The sequence below is a fragment of the Thalassophryne amazonica genome, chromosome 13, assembly GCF_902500255.1.
Source record: "Thalassophryne amazonica chromosome 13, fThaAma1.1, whole genome shotgun sequence".
NCBI classification, from domain to species: Eukaryota; Metazoa; Chordata; class Actinopteri; order Batrachoidiformes; family Batrachoididae; genus Thalassophryne; species Thalassophryne amazonica.
The window spans coordinates 59,622,067-59,641,706 of NC_047115.1; positions in this window are offsets into that span (position 1 = coordinate 59,622,067).

Genomic DNA, 19,640 nt, shown 5'->3' on the forward strand with positions numbered 1-19,640 from the left:
TTAATAAAAAAGAAATATTAAAAAAAAAAAAATACTGTTTTTCACATTGTCATTATGGGAAATGGTGAGTCGAATTTTGACAAAAAAAAAATTTTCAACCATTTTTGGAATAAGTGTAACAAAAAATGTGGGGAAAGTGAAGCGCTGTGAATACTTTCTGCACGCACTGCATATTAGAGACTGTTGACCTGATTTAAAAAAATGCAAATGCAACAAGGGCAAACTAAAACTTTTAGGGTTTATTGTAAATTTGTGTCCTTTTATTTAGTTGTGAACATAATTTCTTTATAAGGGTTACAACAAGTTACATTCGAACTTTTTGACTCTGGCTTTTGACTGGCTGTGACTTGTTTGGGTTTATTCCTGAGTTGAAAAAAAATTCACACGATAGAACACTACATATATATTTTGAATTTTCATACTGTGACAAAATATGTGTGGTTATTAGTTTTTCCTTATTTGAAACCATTCTGTGTCACCATGGCTGTTCTGGAAAAAAACTTTTGTTTTTTTACCCCTCCACACGGTGGGAGTGTATATGGCGATATGTTCAGTCTTATTTTGATTTGATTTGAAAACAACCTGATCCGAGCAGAAACCTCTTTTTGTGTTGTGAGTACTTCTGTTGTGTTGTGGCTATTTGTATCTCATTTGTGTTTTTGTGTGTTTTGTGTGAATTTGCATCAGGCATATAAAATTACTGCATGTGCTATAAGATGTATTTGTTTGTTTGCAAGCATTTTCTCAATTGGAAAGACTTGGTGCAAGTGTTGTGTGTTTGTGTTTGCAAGTGTTGAGTGTTGTAATCTCTCTCTCTCCCACCGTACCCTTCGTTATATTTCTTCAATCATTTTTGGGATGTTTCATCTTTTTGCCCAAATGTTCATGATCCAGACTTAAGACGCACTTATTTTCCCTTTCGTATGGCTAGCATACTGGCATAGTATGTTAATATGCTTTTTACTCTTTTAACTCATTTTATTAGGAAACGGAGTGGGCCGCGGCCTCAACTTGATCTAAATTCGGGGTCTTTTACTGAAGCTTAGGGCTAGTGGCCGGTGATCACCTTAGTATTTCTTTTGTTTTTCTTGTTGCTTAATGCTGACAAATTATACTGTATTTGTTGTCTTTCTGATGCCTGATTCTGTTTTTTTCTTTTCTCTGTTTGAGGTGCGGCTCCATCCAGACATGGGTGTGGTATCTGTTTCTGAAACCTTCCTGTCCCGTGCAACAGCAACATTTCCTGTATATTCGTTTTGTGAATTGTTTTGTAATTTGGGTCACCCCTTTGAGTCTGGTCTGCTTGAGGTTTCTTCCTCAAATCATCAGAGGGAGTTTTTCCTTATCACTGTCGCCTGTGTGCTTACTCTGGGGGTTGTTAAGGTTAGACCTTACTTGTGTGAAGCCCTTTGAGGGAACTTTGTTGTGATTTGGTGCCATATAAATGAAAATAAATTGAAACTGAGTTGAAATTGAAAAAATGATCCATAATTCAATCAACTCAACACACTTAAACAGTAATCACACAGAAAACGTTTTAAAGCTGTATAAAGTCAAGATCATCTTGTCCTCTAATCTCAATGTGTTCATTCCCCTCTTTGATCATCCTACATGCATTCAGTATATTTTATATATATATATATATATATATATATATATATATATATATATATATATATATATATATATATATATATATATATATATATATATTCATCTGGATATAAAACATTGAATCATTTAGACCATAAAGTGCACAGTAGGTCATATCATATGAGTTAATGTAACACAAATAAAGCAAATTAATTTTACAACCCCAATTCCAATGAAGTTGGGACGTTGTGTAAAATGTAAATAAAACAGAATACAATGCTTTGGAAATCCTCTTCAGCCTATATTCAGTTGAATACACCACAAAGACAAGATATTTAATGTTCAAACTGATAAACTTGATTGTTTTTGTGCAAATATTTGCTCATTTTCAAATGGATGCCTGCAACACGTTTCAACAAAGCTGGGACAGTGATATGTTTACCACTGTGTTACGTCACCTTTCCTTCTAACAACACTCAATAAGCGTTTGGGAACTGAGGACACTAAAGCTGAATCTCAATTCTACCCCTTGGCCCTTCCCCTCCATTTTGCGCGGGCACGAGAGACAGAGTGTCTCAGTTCTCTTTTTGGAGCGAGGTGGAGGGGGAGGCGAAGGGCTACAAACTCCTCCGTTTGGAGTGAATCTGGATACGCACTCCATTTCAAGGGGTAGGAGGATTTTACCGCTGTCTCCACAGAAAAAAACATGGTGCCGAAAGAGCCGCACAAAATAAGCGGCTTTCATTACAAAGTACGCTGTTTAGAAAGTTATAACTTGCCAAAAAACTTTACAGGCAATTGCCTATGACAGCAACATGTATGCTGCTGGATGCATGTTGCGTATATTGTCGTTCTGAGGAATATCGTAATTTCGCTCGTGTGCTGAGGCGTTATAATGCATATACACACGAACACTATGATAAGACACTTTTATATCTCACAATGGAGAAAATCATGATAAAGGATAAGCACGTTAATTTGTATGTTCATAAATCTTTGGATAATATCGATTCCTGGTGTTGGATTTCAAGGTCTGTAACGTGTGTATATTTAGTAAACAAACAGGGAGCCCTGAGCACACTCGTCTCCTAATAAGCCGAAAATGAGGAGAAGTTTCACCAATGGGAATAACTTGGAAAATATATACACACACATGTATATGTGTAACACATAACCTGACGTCCGAACATACTGCTATTATTTGTCAGGGAAATTTCTAATGGAAATAGGACTGGATGCAAAAAAAATGGGAGAATTTGAAAAAGAAATATAAGGTTAACAGAACTAGATGCAGCCCATAACATACATACAGGTGCTGGTCATATGATTAGAATATCATGAAAATGTTGATTTATTTCAGTAATTCCATTCAAAAAGTGAAACTTGTATACATTCATTGCACATAGACTGATATATTTCAAGTGTTTATTTAAATTACTAATTAATTACTTATCAATTAATGATTAATCAAACAATATTAATTATTACTATTACTGATTAATTATTATTACTATTATTAACGTTAATTAATTACTAATTCATTCATTATTAATACTATTAATTATTATTAGAATTATTATAAATTACAAATTAATTACATTAATTAACATGACATGATTGCAATGCGTCGAAGAAATCTGCGACTTCTATTTCTTTGCATTTACACAGAAAGGCAAGAAAATAAAAAGAGCAAACAGGCTACTGCAACAAGTTGCATTTCGGTTGCCATGTTAACAAACAGTGAAGACGGCAGTTTGACATGGGCAGTTTTTTTTTTCTCCTAAGGCGGAGGGGTGTCTCAATTCATAGGGCTAGAGGCATACCCCTTCACCTTACCCCTTGTTTTAAAGAGGTAGGCGTAGGGGTAGGGGTAGGGCCAAGGGGAAGGGGAAGGGGTACAAAAGAGAATTGAGATTGGGGTAATTGTTGAAGCTTTGTAGGCGGAATTCTTTCCCATTCTTGCCTGATGTACGACTTCAGTTGTTCAATAGTCTGGGGTCTCCGTTGTCGTATTTTGTGCTTCATAATGCGCCACACATTTTCAATGGGCAACAGGTCTGGACTGCAGGCAGCCCAGTCTAGTACCCGCACTCTTTTACTACAAAGCCATGCTGTTGTAACACGTGCAGAATGTGGCTTGGCATTGTCTTGCTAAAATAAGCAGGGACGTCCCTGAAAAAGATGTTGCTTGGATGGCAGCATGTGTTGCTGCAAAACCTCGATGTACCTTTCAGCATTGATGGTGCCATCACAGATGTGTAAGTTGCCCATGCCCTGGGCAACTAACACACCCCCATACCATCACAGATGCTGGCTTTTGAACTTTGCGCTGGTAACAATCTGGATGGTGTTTTTTCCTCTTTTGTCCAGAGGACACGACGTCCATGATTTCCAAAAACAATTTGAAATGTGGACTCATCAGACCACAGCACACTTTTCCACTTTGCGTCTGTCCATTTCAAGAGAAGGCGACGGCGTTTCTCGATGTTGTTGATGTATGACTTTTGCTTTGCATGGTAGAGTTTTAACTTGCACTTGTAGATGTAGCGACAAACTGTTAACTGACAATGGTTTTCTGAAGTGTTCCTGAGCCCACACGGTAAGATCCTTTACACAATGATGTCGGTTTTTAATGCAGTGCCATCTGAGGGATCATAGGTCACGGGCATTCAATGTTGGTTTTCGGCCTTGCTGCTTACATATAGAAAGTTCTCCAGATTCTCTGAATCTTCTGATTATATTATGGACTGTGGATGATGGAATCCCTAAATTCCTTGCAACTGAACGTTGAGAAACATTGTTCTTAAACTGTTGGACTATTTTTTCACACAGTTGTTCACAAAGTGGTGATCCTCGCCCCATCTTTGCTTGTGAACGGCTGAGCATTTTGGGGATGCTCTTATTATACACAATCATTACACTCACAATTAGTGTCCTCCGTTCCCAAATGCTTATTGAGTGTTGTTAGAAGGAAAGGTGATGTAACACAGTGGTAAACATACCACGGTCCCAGCTTTTTTGAAATGTGTTGCAGGCATCCATTTCAAAATGAGCACATATTTGCACAAAAACATTAAAGTTTATCAGTTTGAACATTAAATATGTTGTCTTTGTGGTGTATTCAATTGAATATAGGTTGAAGAGGATTTGGAAATCATTGTATTCTGTTTTTATTTACATTTCACACAACATCCCAACTTCACTGGAATTGGAGTTGTACAATATTTAGATTATTTTTAATGCTTGAATTATTTGAGTTAATTAAACTTAATTGATTTAAATCAGGCAGCGGCTTCATGGTTAGCGCTGTTGTCTCAAGTAAGAAGGCCGTGGGATCACTTCCCACTTGGTCCTTTCTGCGAGGAGTTTGCTGTTCTCCTTGTGTCTGTGTGGATTCTCTCTGGGTGCTCTGGTTTCCTCCCACTTCCAAAAGACATGCAGGTTCGGTGAATTAGAAATATTAAATTCACCATATGTGTGCGTGCAGGTGTGAATGTATTTGTTTGTCTATATGTGACCTTGCGACAGTCTGGCATCCTGTCCAGGGTGTACCCTGCCTCACGTTCTGTGACTGCTGGGATAGGCTCCAGCCCCCCTGTGACTCTTAATTAAGTAAGTGACCCTTAATTAAGTAAGCAGATATAGAAGATGGATGGATGGACGGATGGATGGATGGATGGATGGATGGTTTAAATCAATTGGGTTTTCTCAAGTCATTTGAGTAGAACAAACATACCAGGTTATACAGTCATAAATAGCATTTATTCTTTTCAACAGGGAATGGGGAGCATGTAAATAGAAACAAAGAATAATAATTCATATTTAGAATTAGCTGATTACCCGGGTGGGTTTGATTTTGTCAGGTTGTGAGGTTCTGCCTAGTTGTGTTTTCATGCTTTTGCTATGTTTGCCTCGCTGTAGTCTTATTCTCTTGTCTGGGTTTTTCCTTGCTTGGGTTTTTCTGTCCCTGTCTCTCTTGGTTGTATCTCATGTCTCTTGGTGGTGGGTGTTTCCCTTTCCCTGGCCACACCCGCATTCTGGTGAGTTCCACGCACACTTGCTCCCAGTCTACACTTCATCACTTGGGTGTATTTAAGATCTTCTTTTTGTTCTGTTACCTCGCCAGATTGATGCGCTCTATGCCTTCTCTCCAGCCTTCTTTGTCTTGTTCTCGACCTGCTTGCTTCTCGTGTGCTTTGACCTCTTGCTTGTATTTTCGACCACGCACCTGCCTGATGTATTTGCTCTTGTTCGCTGTGTTGGATTGCCTGCCCATGTACCAGATCCTGCTTTTTGCCCAAGTAAACTGTTTTTACCTACCAAGCCTTGAGTTCGAGTCCAGCATTTGCATCCTGTCACACCCGTTTTCCAGTCTTGATAGATCAATCTGGCCAACAATGGATGCAGCGGACTCGGCTCCATTCCAAAATGCCGTATGCCACCAGAGTAGGCAACTTGCTGAGCAAGAAGACCGGCTCACTGCTCTCAGTGCCGGTTTTAGTGAGCTTGCACAGAGACAAGAGACCTTCATGACATCCGTAAGTTCCCAAATGGAACTTCTCATATCTAAGCTCGACATTCAGGCCAGCCCCGCCCCGGCGAGATCCAGCCAGCCGCCACCTGATCCACCGGCTGCCCTACAGGCTTCCATAGCTGAGTCTGCTCTTTGCACCCAGCTCTCCCGTCTGGAGCGATTCTCCGGGGAGAAAGGTGATGTTATGCCGTTCATAACCCAATGTGAGCTGCATTTTGAACTAATGTCCACCATGTTCCCGTCAGACAGGTCCAAGATAGCCTACATGATCTCGCATTTATCCGGCCGGGCTGCAGCGTGGACTACAGCAAAGTGGAGCCATCAGGTGCCATCTTGCTCCTCCCTCCAAGCATTCACTACAGCCTTGAAGCAGGTCTTCCAGCACACGTCTCCGGGATGCGAGGCGGCGCGCTCCCTTCTGCGGCTGAAGCAGGGCACTCGCCGGGTGGCAGACTACACTGTTGACTTCCGGGTCCTCGCTACCAAGAGTGAGTGGAATCCTGCCGCCCTCCTCGACGCCTTCTGCCAGGGGCTGGCTCCCGACGTCCAGGATCAGCTTATTTCCGTCGATCTGCCCCAGGAATTGGATGATCTGATCGCCCTCGCCACCCGGATTGACCAACGCTTATCCGAGTGCTCGCACCGCGAGCCTCGTTATGCTCCTTGATGCTCCGTAACGCCTCATCCTGGACCACCAAGCACCCACCGCACAGACGACGAACTCGGCTGTCGCTGGAGGAACGGCGCCGCAGACGGGACGAAGGACTTTGTTTTTATTGTGGACAATCGGGGCATGTGGTTACTAGTTGTCCAGTCAGGGGTGCTGCAATGAGATCTCAGGCATCAGTACGGGTGAGTCACAGTTCAGTTTCTTCCTCATTTTCTCAGAATGTTATTACTGCTACATTGGAATCTGATTATTGTCCCGAGGTTGTGCATGTCTTTGTGGATTCTGGCTCAGACGCCAATTTAATGCTATCCTCTCTTGCCAGGTCCCTGCACCTTAAGTTGTTTCACGTTGGTTGCCCTCTGGTGGTCAGGGCAGTGGACGGCCACGACTTAGGACACATTACCCATAAAACCCAGCCTGTCCGACTCATAATAAACAGCAACCATGTTGAAACCATTAGCTTCCATGTGTTTGATCAAATGACTCACTCGGTGATCTTAGGGCATCCCTGGCTGCAACAGATGATTGGTCTAAGGGCATGATCAAGGAATGGGGTTCCTCCTGTTCTGAGAAATGTTTAATTAAATGTGAATCCCAGCCACAACCTGTTTTTTTGGACCTCCAGGAGGGTCCTCTCTGCTATCATGATCTAGCGCCCGTGTTTAGCAAAGCTAGAGCTAAATCTCTCCCGCCTCACCGTCCTTATGATTGTGCTATAGACTTATTGCCCGGAACCAGTCCACCTCATGGTAAATTGTATTCACTGTCCGTCCCAGAACGTGCCGCCATGCGGGAGTATATCCAGGAATCACTCAACGCCGGCCTGATATGACCGTCTTCCTCAGCAGCTGGGGCAGGATTCTTCTTTGTTGAAAAGAAGGACAAGACCCTACATCTGTGTATCGATTATCGGGTTTGAATGAAATAACAGTTAAGAATCGCTACCCACTGCCACTGATGTCATCCGCCTTTGAATCGTTAGAGGGGTCCAAAATTTTTACCAAGCTAGATATACGAAACACCTACCATTTAGTCAGGATTAAACAAGGGGATGAGTGGAAGACTGCCTTCAATACCCCCACCGGCCACTATGAGTATCTCGTGATGCCTTTTGGGCTTACAAATGCGCCAGCAGTGTTCCAGACCCTTGTTAATGATGTATTGCGCGAATACCTTAACAGGCTTGTTTTTGTTTATTTGGACAATATTCTGATTTTCTCGCCAGACCTTGAAACCCTCACTTGACACGTGCGAACCGTATTACAGACCCTCCTACAAAATGATCTTTATGTCAAGGCGGAGAAATGCGAATTTCATAAATCAACAATTTCCTTCCTTGGCTTTGTTATTTCCGAGGGAAGGATTCAGATGGACCCCAACAAGGTGGCAGCAGTGCGGAATTGGGCGGTGGCCAGCAGCCGGAAAGAGGTTCAGAGGTTTTTAGGATTTGCGAACTTCTACTGTAAATTCATTCGTAACTTTAGCTCGGTTGCCGCACCCCTTTACAATGTGACCTCCTCTCTCCGGGCATTTAAATGGACCCCGGAGTGCGATGAGGCCTTCAGGGTTCTAAAGCAGCGGTTCACAGCCGCCCCCATATTACTCCTTCCTGACCCCACGCGGCAGTTTGTGGTGGAGGTCGATGCTTCTGATATTGGTGTGGGTGCCATCTTGTCACAAATGAGTCCCACAGACAGTCGGCTGCATCCGTGTGCCTATCTGTCCCGTAAGTTGTCTCCGGCGGAGTGCATTACAGCATCGGCGACCGCAAATTGCTGGCGGTCTAAGTGGCCTTGGAGGAGTGGCGACACTGGCTCAAGGGGGCACAAGTACCATTTCTCGTGTATACCGACCACAAGAACCTGGCCTATTTACACACGGCAAAACGCCTGAACACTCGTCAAGCTCGGTGGGCAATTTTCTTTAGTAGGTTCAATTTCGTCCTTACTTATCGACCCGGGACTAAGAACGGCAAACCGGATGCGTTATCCAGACAATTCGATGGTCCTGACCTTCCTGCAGAACCTGGTTGTATCCTCCCGGCTTCTTGTTTTGTTTCAGCCCTCACATGGGACATCGAGTCATGGGTTAGAAACGCTCACGGTAATGATGTTACTCCGGCGGATTGTCCGGCAGGGAAGCTTTTCGTTCCGGTCGCGGTAAGAGGGGAGGTTATTGAATGGGGTCACAGTTGTTATGTGCCGACGCGGGTTGAGGAGTGGACCTGCGTCTGACTGAACCCAGCGCTAAATAACCAGAAAGCGGTTCCAAAAAAACAAAACATTTATTTCCCTTTCCGTGCAATAATTGTGTACAACATAATATATAGCTTGTCTGGCGGAGTGAAGGATGGCGCGCTCTCCAGCGCCCAAAGGGATCGAAGCCTGGCGCTTCTGGACTCAAATTCACCGCCAAACACCCCCCAGGTGGACACGACAAACTGACTCTGTGAAGGACAGAAGAGGTGAGGTAAGTCAACAGCTACAACTAATACCCTTCAAAGGCACACACTATCAGCAACACATTCAGGTCTGACTTTAAGCTTTATGTAAATGAGCAGCCTCTCACAACAGGTGGAGGATCATCAGTCCGCACGCCACGGCCGTGAGAAGCGAGCTGCACAATTCTCAATGTTCAAATATACTGCGTAACAAAATACCAAATTACTATTAACACTTATTCAGACAATCAATCACCTCTGATGTGTGCTGACAGCATGTGTCCCTCACCCGTCCTCCTTCACAGGCATGATGTGTCAAACCCAGGCGCGGTCCTCAGCGTCTCACAAACGAACGTCACAAGGTCGAGTTCCCGGCAATTCTGCTTGAACCACTCATGGCTTAAATGCAGAACGCCATCTAATTATCTGCTTCAGCTGAAAGTCCTTAAGTCTGCACGTGAGCATCATCCACAGGTGCTGCGAGTCATTAGGCCTGCACGTGGACATCCTCCACAAGTGCAGCCAATAATGTTGATGAGGGTGAAGGATTCTTCTGCCAGCACCGTCTCCACAGACAAAAACCAGTTTGCATACCACCTGGAGAGCAAAGAAAAAAAACAACACAAAAACATCCAGCCAAACCCCCCAACACACAACAACAGTAGCCGGTTTTCCTGCCACCCTGGTATAAAGAAGATCTTGTATGTAGTGCAACAGCGATTTTGGTGGCCACAGATGGTTGCAGACATTACCGAGTTTGTTAACGCCTGTCACGTATGTGCCATGAATAAGACCTCCACTCGTCCTCCCGCTGGTTCATTATATCCACTGTCTATTCCTCGGCAACCCTGGACTCATATCTCGCTAGATTTTGTCACCGGACTTCCGCCCTCAAAGGATCATACTGTGATTTTAACTGTTGTAGACCACCTCTCGAAGATGTGTCATTTTGTGCCTTTGTTGAAACTGCCCACAGCTAAAGAACTTGCTGTCTTTCGTCTCCATGGCTTTCCACAGGATATTGTCTCTGACCGGGGTCCGCAGTTTATTTCTGGATTTTGGAGGGAGTTCTGCCGTCTCCTCGGGGCCGCCTTCAGCCTTACTTCCGGGTACCATCCCCAGGCAAAAGGTCAGTCTGAACAGTTTAATCAAGAGTTGAAAAAGGGTCTCAGAATTCTATGTTCTCAGCATCTGTCTACCTCACAGATTTCTTGGATAGAATTTGCCCACAACAGTTTACCGTCGGCGTCTTCCGGGTTTTCTCCTTTTCATGTGGTTTACGGTCATCAACCTTCTCTCTTCTATTCCTCTATCCTTTGTTCCTCCATTCCGTCTGCCCTTAGTCTAATTGTCAGGTGCCGACGGACCTGGGAGCGGGCTCGTCGGGCCCTGGGTCGCTCTTCGGCCCTTTATAAGGTGGCTGCTGACCGTAAACGGTCGGTTGCCCCGACCTACTCGGTGGGACAGAAGGTTTGGTTGTCCACACATCACTTGCCACTCCGTGGGGTCACGCACAAGCTGGATCCCAGGTTCATGGTCCCTTTCCCATTTCAAGGATCATAAATCCTGTTTCTCTCCATCTTAGGTTGCCTCCGTCTATGCGTGTTCATCCCACGTTTCATGTTAGTCACGTCAAGCCGGTGAAGTCTAGCTGTCTGTGTCCTCTGGCCGTTCCCCCGCCTGCCCCCTGGTTTGTGGGCGGGGGGCCGGTGTTTTCTGTGCAGCGGCTTCTGGCTTCGCATTGCCGGGGTCGGGGTTTTCAGTATCTGGTTGATTGGGAGGGGTATGGTCCCGAGGAGCGGTCGTGGATCCCTTCCCATTTTATCCTGGACCCCAGTCTCATCCGGGATTTTCACGTTGCCCATCCTGCTGCTCCGGGGCCGTCTGGGGCCGGCCTTTGTGGGGGGGGGTACTGTCAGGATGTGAGGTTCTGCCTGGTTGTGTTTTCATGCTTTTGCTATGTTTGCCTCGCTGTAGTCTTATTCTCTTGTCTGGGTTTTTCCTTGCTTGGGTTTTTCTGTCCCTGTCTCTCTTGGTTGTATCTCCTGTCTCTTGATGCTGGGTGTTTCCCTCTCCCTGGCCACACCCGCATTCTGGTGAGTTCCATGCACACTTGCTCCCATTCTACACTTCATCACTTGGGTGTATTTAAGATCCTCTTTTTGTTCTGTTACCTCGCCAGATTGATGCGCTCTATGCCTTCTCTCCAGCCTTCTTTGTCTTGTTCTCGACCTGCTTGCTTCCCATGTGCTTTGACCTCTTGCTTGTATTTTCGACCACGCACCTGCCTGATGTATTTGTTCTTGTTCACTTTGTTGGATTGCCTGCCCGTGTACCAGACCCTGCTTTTTGCCCAAGTAAACTGTTTTTGCCTACCAAGCCTTGAGTTCGAGTCCAGCATTTGCATCCTGTCACACCTGGTTTCCAGTCTTGATAGATTTAGAGGCTGAAATGAAAACTTCATCTTCACCAACAAATCACCTCCCACCTATCCTGGATGCCAGAGAACTATTAGGGTGTGACTAACTGTCTCACGAAGAGACAGCTGCCACTACTACTACTACTACTACTACTACTACTACTACTACTGCTACTACTACTACTGCTGCTGCTGCTTGCAGAAATGAAGAGGTAAAAAGTTCAAAGGAAAAAGAAGAGAATAGAAAAGTATGACACCAACCTTTGATGATGCAGCACAAAAGTGTCTCTCCCCTTAACTACTACAACAACAACTACTAAAGTGCTCAATAGCCTATGTCACTCCCCGTGTGACCATGAATACAGTAGTGTTCAGAATAATAGTAGTGCTATGTGACTAAAAAGATTAATCCAGATTTTGAATAGATTTCTTATTGTTACATGGGAACCAAGGTACCAGTAGATTCAGTAGATTCTCACAAATCTAACAAGACCAAGCATTCATGATATGCACACTCTTAAGGCTATGAAACTGCGCGATCAGTAAACAAAAAGTAGAAAAGGGGGTGTTCACAATAACAGTAGTGTGGCATTCGGTCAGTGAGTTCGTCAATTTTTTTGGAACAAACAGGTGTGAATCAGGTGTCCCCTATTTAAGGATGAAGCCAGCACCTGTTGAACATGCTTTTCTCTTTGAAAGCCTGAGGAAAATGGGACGTTCAAGACATTGCTCAGAAGAACAGCGTAGTTTGATTAAAAAGTTGATTGAAGAAGGGAAAACTTATACGCAGGTGCAAAAAATTATAGGCTGTTCATCTACAATGATCTCCAATGCTTTAAAATGAACAAAAAAAACAACCAAACAAACAAAAAAAAAACAGACGTGTGGAAGAAAACGGAAAACAACCATCAAAATGGATATAAGAATAACCAGAATGGCTAAGGCTCACCGATTGATCAGTTCCAGGATGATCAAAGACAGATTGGAGTTACCTGTAAGTGCTGTGACAGTTAGAAGACGCCTGTGTGAAGCTAATTTATTTGCAAGAATCCCCTGCAGAGTCCCTCTGTTAAATAAAAGACATGCAGAAGAGGTTACAATTTGCCAAAGAACACATCAACTGGCCTAAAGAGAAATGGAGGAATATTTTGTGGACTGATGAGAGTAAAACTGTTCTTTTTGGGTCCAAGGGCCACAGACAGTTTGTGAGACGACCCCCAAACTCTGAATTCAAGCCACAGTTCACAGTGAAGACAGTGAAGCATGGTGTTGCAAGCATCATGATATGGGCATGTTTCTCCTACTATGGTGTTGGGCCTATATATCGCATACCAGGTATCATGGATCACTTTGGATATGTCAGAATACTTGAAGAGGTCATGTTGCCTTATGCTGAAGAGGACGTGCCCTTGAAATGGGTGTTTCAACAAGACAATGACCCCAAGCACACTAGTAAATGAGCAAAATCTTGGTTCAGAACCAACAAAATTAATGCCTCGCAGCTGTGAATAAATCATGAAAAACTGTGGTTATACAACTAAATACTAGTTTAGTGATTCACAGGATTGGACCAGGACCAGGAGGCAGAGCTGTGGTCTTATACACCTCTCTGCAGCTTCTCTCCCCCTGCCATCCCCTCATTACCCCATCCCCGTAGAGACGGTGCCTGCTCCCAGACCACCAATAACTAGCAAAAATCTATTTAAGCATAAAAATTCAAAAAGAAAAAATAATATAGCACCTTCAATTGCACCACAGACTAAAACAGTTAAATGTGGTCTATTAAACATTAGGTCTCTTTCTTCTAAGTCCCTGTTGTTAAATGATATAATAATTGATCAACGTATTGATTTATTCTGCCTAACAGAAACTTGGTTACAGCAGGATGAATATGTTAGTTTAAATGAGTCAACACCCCCGAGTCACACTAACTGTCAGAATGCTCGTAGCACGGGCCGGGGCGGAGGATTAGCAGCAATCTTCCATTCCAGCTTATTAATTAATCAAAAACCTAGACAGAGCTTTAATTCATTTGAAAGCTTGTCTCTTAGTCTTGTCCATCCAAATTGGAAGTCCCAAAAAACAGTTTTATTTGTTATTATCTATCGTCCACCTGGTCGTTACTGTGAGTTTCTCTGTGAATTTTCAGACCTTTTGTCTGACTTAGTGCTTAGCTCAGATAAGATAATTATAGTGGGCGATTTTAACATCCACACAGATGCTGAGAATGACAGCCTCAACACTGCATTTAATCTATTATTAGACTCTATCGGCTTTGCTCAAAAAGTAAATGAGTCCACCCACCACTTTAATCATATTTTAGATCTTGTTCTGACTTATGGTATGGAAATAGAAGACTTAACAGTATTCCCTGAAAACTCCCTTCTGTCTGATCATTTTTTAATAACATTTACATTTACCCTGATGGACTACCCTGCAGTGGGGAATAAGTTTCATTACACTAGAAGTCTTTCAGAAAGCGCTGTAACTAGGTTTAAGGATATGATTCCTTCTTTATGTTCTCTAATGTCATATACCAACACAGAGCAGAGTAGCTACCTAAACTCTGTAAGGGAGCTAGAGTATCTCGTCAATAGTTTTACATCCTCATTGAAGACAACTTTGGATGCTGTAGCTCCTCTGAAAAAGAGAGCTTTAAATCAGAAGTGTCTGACTCCGTGGTATAACTCACAAACTCGTAGCTTAAAGCAGATAACCCGTAAGTTGGAGAGGAAATGGCGTCTCACTAATTTAGAAGATCTTCACTTAGCCTGGAAAAAGAGTTTGTTGCTCTATAAGAAAGCCCTCCGTGAAGCTAGGACATCTTTCTACTCATCACTAATTGAAGAAAATAAGAACAACCCCAGGTTTCTTTTCAGCACTGTAGCCAGGCTGACAAAGAGTCAGAGCTCTATTGAGCTGAGTATTCCTTTAACTTTAACTAGTGATGACTTCATGACTTTCTTTGCTAACAAAATTTTGACTATTAGAGAAAAAATTACTCATAACCATCCCAAAGATGTATCATTATCTTTGGCTGCTTTCAGTGATGCCGGTATTTGGTTAGACTCTTTCTCTCCGATTGTTCTGTCTGAGTTATTTTCATTAGTTACTTCATCCAAACCATCAACATGCTTATTAGACCCCATTCCTGCCAGGCTGCTCAAGGAAGTCCTACCATTATTTAATGCTTCAATCTTAAATATGATCAATCTATCTTTGTTAGTTGGTTATGTACCACAGGCCTTTAAGGTGGCAGTAATTAAACCATTACTTAAAAAGCCATCACTTGACCCAGCTATCTTAGCTAATTATAGGCCAATCTCCAACCTTCCTTTTCTCTCAAAGATTCTTGAGAGGGTAGTTGTAAAACAGCTAACTGATCACCTGCAGAGGAATGGTCTATTTGAAGAGTTTCAGTCAGGTTTTAGAATTCATCATAGTACAGAAACAGCATTAGTGAAGGTTACAAATGATCTTCTTATGGCTTCGGACAGTGGACTTATCTCTGTGCTTGTTCTGTTGGACCTCAGTGCTGCTTTTGATACTGTTGACCATAAAATTTTATTACAGAGATTAGAGCATGTCATAGGTATTAAAGGCACTGCGCTGCGGTGGTTTGAATCATATTTGTCTAATAGATTACAGTTTGTTCATGTAAATGGGGAATCTTCTTCACAGACTAAAGTTAATTATGGAGTTCCACAAGGTTCTGTGCTAGGACCAATTTTATTCACTTTATACATGCTTCCCTTGGGCAGTATTATTAGACGGTATTGCTTAAATTTTCATTGTTACGCAGATGATACCCAGCTTTATCTATCCATGAAGCCAGAGGATACACACCAATTAGCTAAACTGCAGGATTGTCTTACAGACATAAAGACATGGATGACCTCTAATTTCCTGCTTTTAAACTCAGATAAAACTGAAGTTATTGTACTTGGCCCCACAAATCTTAGAAGCATGGTGTCTAACCAGATCGTTACTCTGGATGGCATTTCCCTGATCTCTGGTAATACTGTGAGAAATCTTGGAGTTATTTTTGATCAGGATATGTCATTCAAAGCGCATATTAAACAAATATGTAGGACTGCCTTTTTTCATTTACGCAATATCTCTAAAATCAGAAAGGTCTTGTCTCAGAGTGATGCTGAAAAACTAATTCATGCATTTATTTCCTCTAGGCTGGACTATTGTAATTCATTATTATCAGGTTGTCCTAAAAGTTCCCTAAAAAGCCTTCAGTTGGTTCAGAATGCTGCAGCTAGAGTACTGACGGGGACTAGCAGGAGAGAGCATATCTCACCCGTGTTGGCCTCTCTTCATTGGCTTCCTGTTAATTCTAGAATAGAATTTAAAATTCTTCTTCTTACTTATAAGGTTTTGAATAATCAGGTCCCATCTTATCTTAGGGACCTCGTAGTACCATATTACCCCATTAGAGCGCTTCGCTCTCAGACTGCAGGCTTACTTGTAGTTCCTAGGGTGTGTAAGAGTAGAATGGGAGGCAGAGCCTTCAGCTTTCAGGCTCCTCTCCGGTGGAACCAGCTCCCAATTCAGATCAGGGAGACAGATACCCTCTCTACTTTTAAGATTAGGCTTAAAACTTTCCTTTTCGCTAAGGCTTATAGTTAGGGCTGGATCGGGTGACCCTGGACCATCCCTTGGTTATGTTGCTTTAGACGTAGACTGTGGGGGGGTTCCCATGATGCACTGTTTCTTTCTTTTTTTGCTCCGTATGCATCACTCTGCATTTAATCATTAGTGATCGATCTCTGCCCCCCTTCTCGGCATGTCTTTTTCCTGGTTCTTTCCCTCAGCCCCAACCAGTCTCAGCAGAAGACTGCCCCTCCCTGAGCCTGGTTCTGCTGGAGGTTTCTTCCTGTTAAAAGGGAGTTTTTCCTTCCCACTGTGGCCAAGTGCTTGCTCATAGGGGGTCGTTTTGACCGTTGGGGTTTTTCATGGTTATTGTATGGCCTTGCCTTGCAATATGGAACGCCTTGGGGCAACTGTTTGTTGTGATTTGGCGCTATATAAGAAAAAAGTTGATTGATTGATTGATTGATTGATTGCTAAAAAAGCAGTTTGAACATAATAGTTTTGAGTTTGTAGCATCAACAGCAGATGCTACTATTATTGTGAACACCCCCTTTTCTACTTTTTTTTACTAATAGCCCAATTTCATAGCCTTAAGAGTGTGCATATCATGAATGCTTGGTCTTGTTGGATTTGTGAGAATCTACTGAATCTACTGGTACCTTGTTTCCCATGTAACAATAAGAAACATACTCAAAACCTGGATTAATCTTTTTAGTCACATAGCACTAGTATTATTCTGAACACTACTGTATGTGCGCCACGTTTGACTCAATTCCAAGGTGCAGTTTGGACAGGAGACACACACTCACACACACACACACACACAGAGAGAGAGAGAGTTGTCTCTTAACATTCAGTGTCAGGTGTATATCTTTCCACTACATCCTGATGTGTCTGCTTAGATGATACACAAAAGAAAAACTTCTTCCTTGTTATCCAGTGAGCCGACAGTCAGCTGAATAGTTTGATAAAACAAATTAAGTGCTTCTATTCTGGTCATCTGACTTCACTGTATATACAATGCAGTGCATGTCGCCATTCAACTCCTTATCCACCACAATGTAACGACTAACAATGTGCTCCGCTGTGTGAGGAGAATGGAGCTTTTCATCACAGAGTCCATCATTCTGCAGTGCAGCCAAGCCCAATAAAAGAAGCATTTGGATGTGTGGGAATAACCATGAAAAGACTTCCCCCTTTGTGAATTCCTTTATTGTAGAGACAAAGAGCAGGTTCGACAGATACTGGGATATGCTCAGTGATCTGCAAGAGTAGTCAAAATCTTGTGCACGATTTTTGCATGTTCACTGCAAAAATACGTGACAATAAAATTAACATTCGTCATGCCCCTGGACCTTTAGGTGTTTATTGTAACACAACAAATCAAAATTAAAATCAAATTAAATTAAAATATCATCCATTCATCCATTTTCTATACCCGCTTACTCCAGTGAAGGGTCACAGGGGGCCTATCCCAGCAGTCATAGGGTGTGAGGCAGCCAGGGTGCTTCCTGGACAGGACACCAGTCTATTTTTTAAATGCAATATGTTTTGAAAAGTGCTGTTTAATCATGAAGTGAAAACACATCTCTAGAACACAACATTATTTTCAATAAATAAATGGGAGACATTATTGTTTGCATAAGTATGCACTCATGTTAACAAAAACATATACAAAATCAGTTTTTACCTACAGTACATTTACAGTGAAATACAATTGTGGTTTTATGTTGAACATCGTCAAAGTCCCACATTACTATGCACTTGCAGAAACAACAAATTTTGGCCTGAAACAAACATAACTCAAGATTTTCTTGGCTTATGTCCTAGAAATCATGAGTAGATTTTTAGTTGCTCTTTGAGACACGCCCACTGAGCTCATCTGCACACTGTGACACTCGCTTAATTTGATGACTAATTAGATGAATTCAGTTCAATTTTATTCATGATTTCTATACAATAAATATACTGTATGTGGCCCCAACTCACACAAAGTACATCTGTGCAGTATAATTTAATTTAATTGTTTTGGGGCTACATATTGGGTGGAAACCCTGCTGAAAACTGAAGAGTTCATTCAATGAGTTATTTATTTTTCAGTGTAGGAAAGCAATGATGGGTGGTATGGTGTCTTAGTGGTTAGCACTGTTGCCTTACAGCAAGAAGGTTGTGGGATCGCTTCCCACCTGGGGCCTTTCTGTGTGGAGTTTGCATGTATTCCCGTGTGAGCGTTTAGTTTTCTCCAGGTGCTTTGGCCTCCTGCCACTTCCAACGATATGCAGGTTTGGTGCATTGGAAACTTTACATTGGCTGTAGGTGTGATAATGTGGTTGTCTGCCTGTATGTGGCCCTACAATAGTCTGGCGTCCTGTCCAGGGTGTCTCATGTCCTATGACAGGTCAGAGCAACCACCACAATGTCATCAAGAGGGATGGAGGAAATGTTGTTCGTTGTGTTTTCACAGTTGTTTTGAGTTATTATGACAATATCCAAAAATTATGTAAATCATAATTGAATTCTCGAATTTTGGAATCTCTGCACCCATCAGTCATAATTGTGGCCCAGATTGTGTAAATTGTGACACGGGTTCAAGAAGACAGCAGAGAAATTCTTCAGGATGCCCTACAATAGTCTGGCATCCTGTCCAGGGTGTCTCATGGCCTATGACAGCAGGGATAAGCTCCACCCCCACCCCCGACCCTTGATTAGAGTAAGCAGGTATAGCAAATGGATGGAGCTTATTTTTAAATTTATGGAATAATGAGCAACAAAGGCCAAAGTTTAATCTTCAGTGGCACTTTACAGTCTGAGTACCATTGGGGCACGTAAGACCAATGTGCCAGTTATGAGCTTAGACAGTGTTTGGGGTAGAATATCTACAACATGCCTTGGTTTGTTTCCCAGTATGTCCCTTATCAACTTAATCAGGGGTGCCCTGTGTGCCTGCACCCTTCTAATACACGAGGGCCCCGGCCTCCAAGGGTGAAGCATGGCTGCTGACATGGTACTACTCTATGGGTCCCATTGCACTGAAAGGTGCAGTTGATGTATGGATTTGAATCACGTGTGATTACATCAGACATGCTTGAACGCTTGTGGGCATGCGAGAGTTTTTTCACGCCTGTCAGTTACGTCATTCACCTGTGGTCAGTCTTTGAGTGAGGAGTCGCCCACCCTCTCGTCGTTTTTTTCATTGTTGTTGATTGTTGAATGATCGTTAATAGTAATTTGGTATTTTGTTACGCAGTGTATTTTAACATTGATGAGAATTGTGCAGTTTGCTTCTCACTGCTGTGGCGTACGGACTGATGATCCTCCACCTGTTGTGAGAAGCTGCTCATTTACATAAAGCTTAAATTCAGACCTGAATGTGTTGCTGATA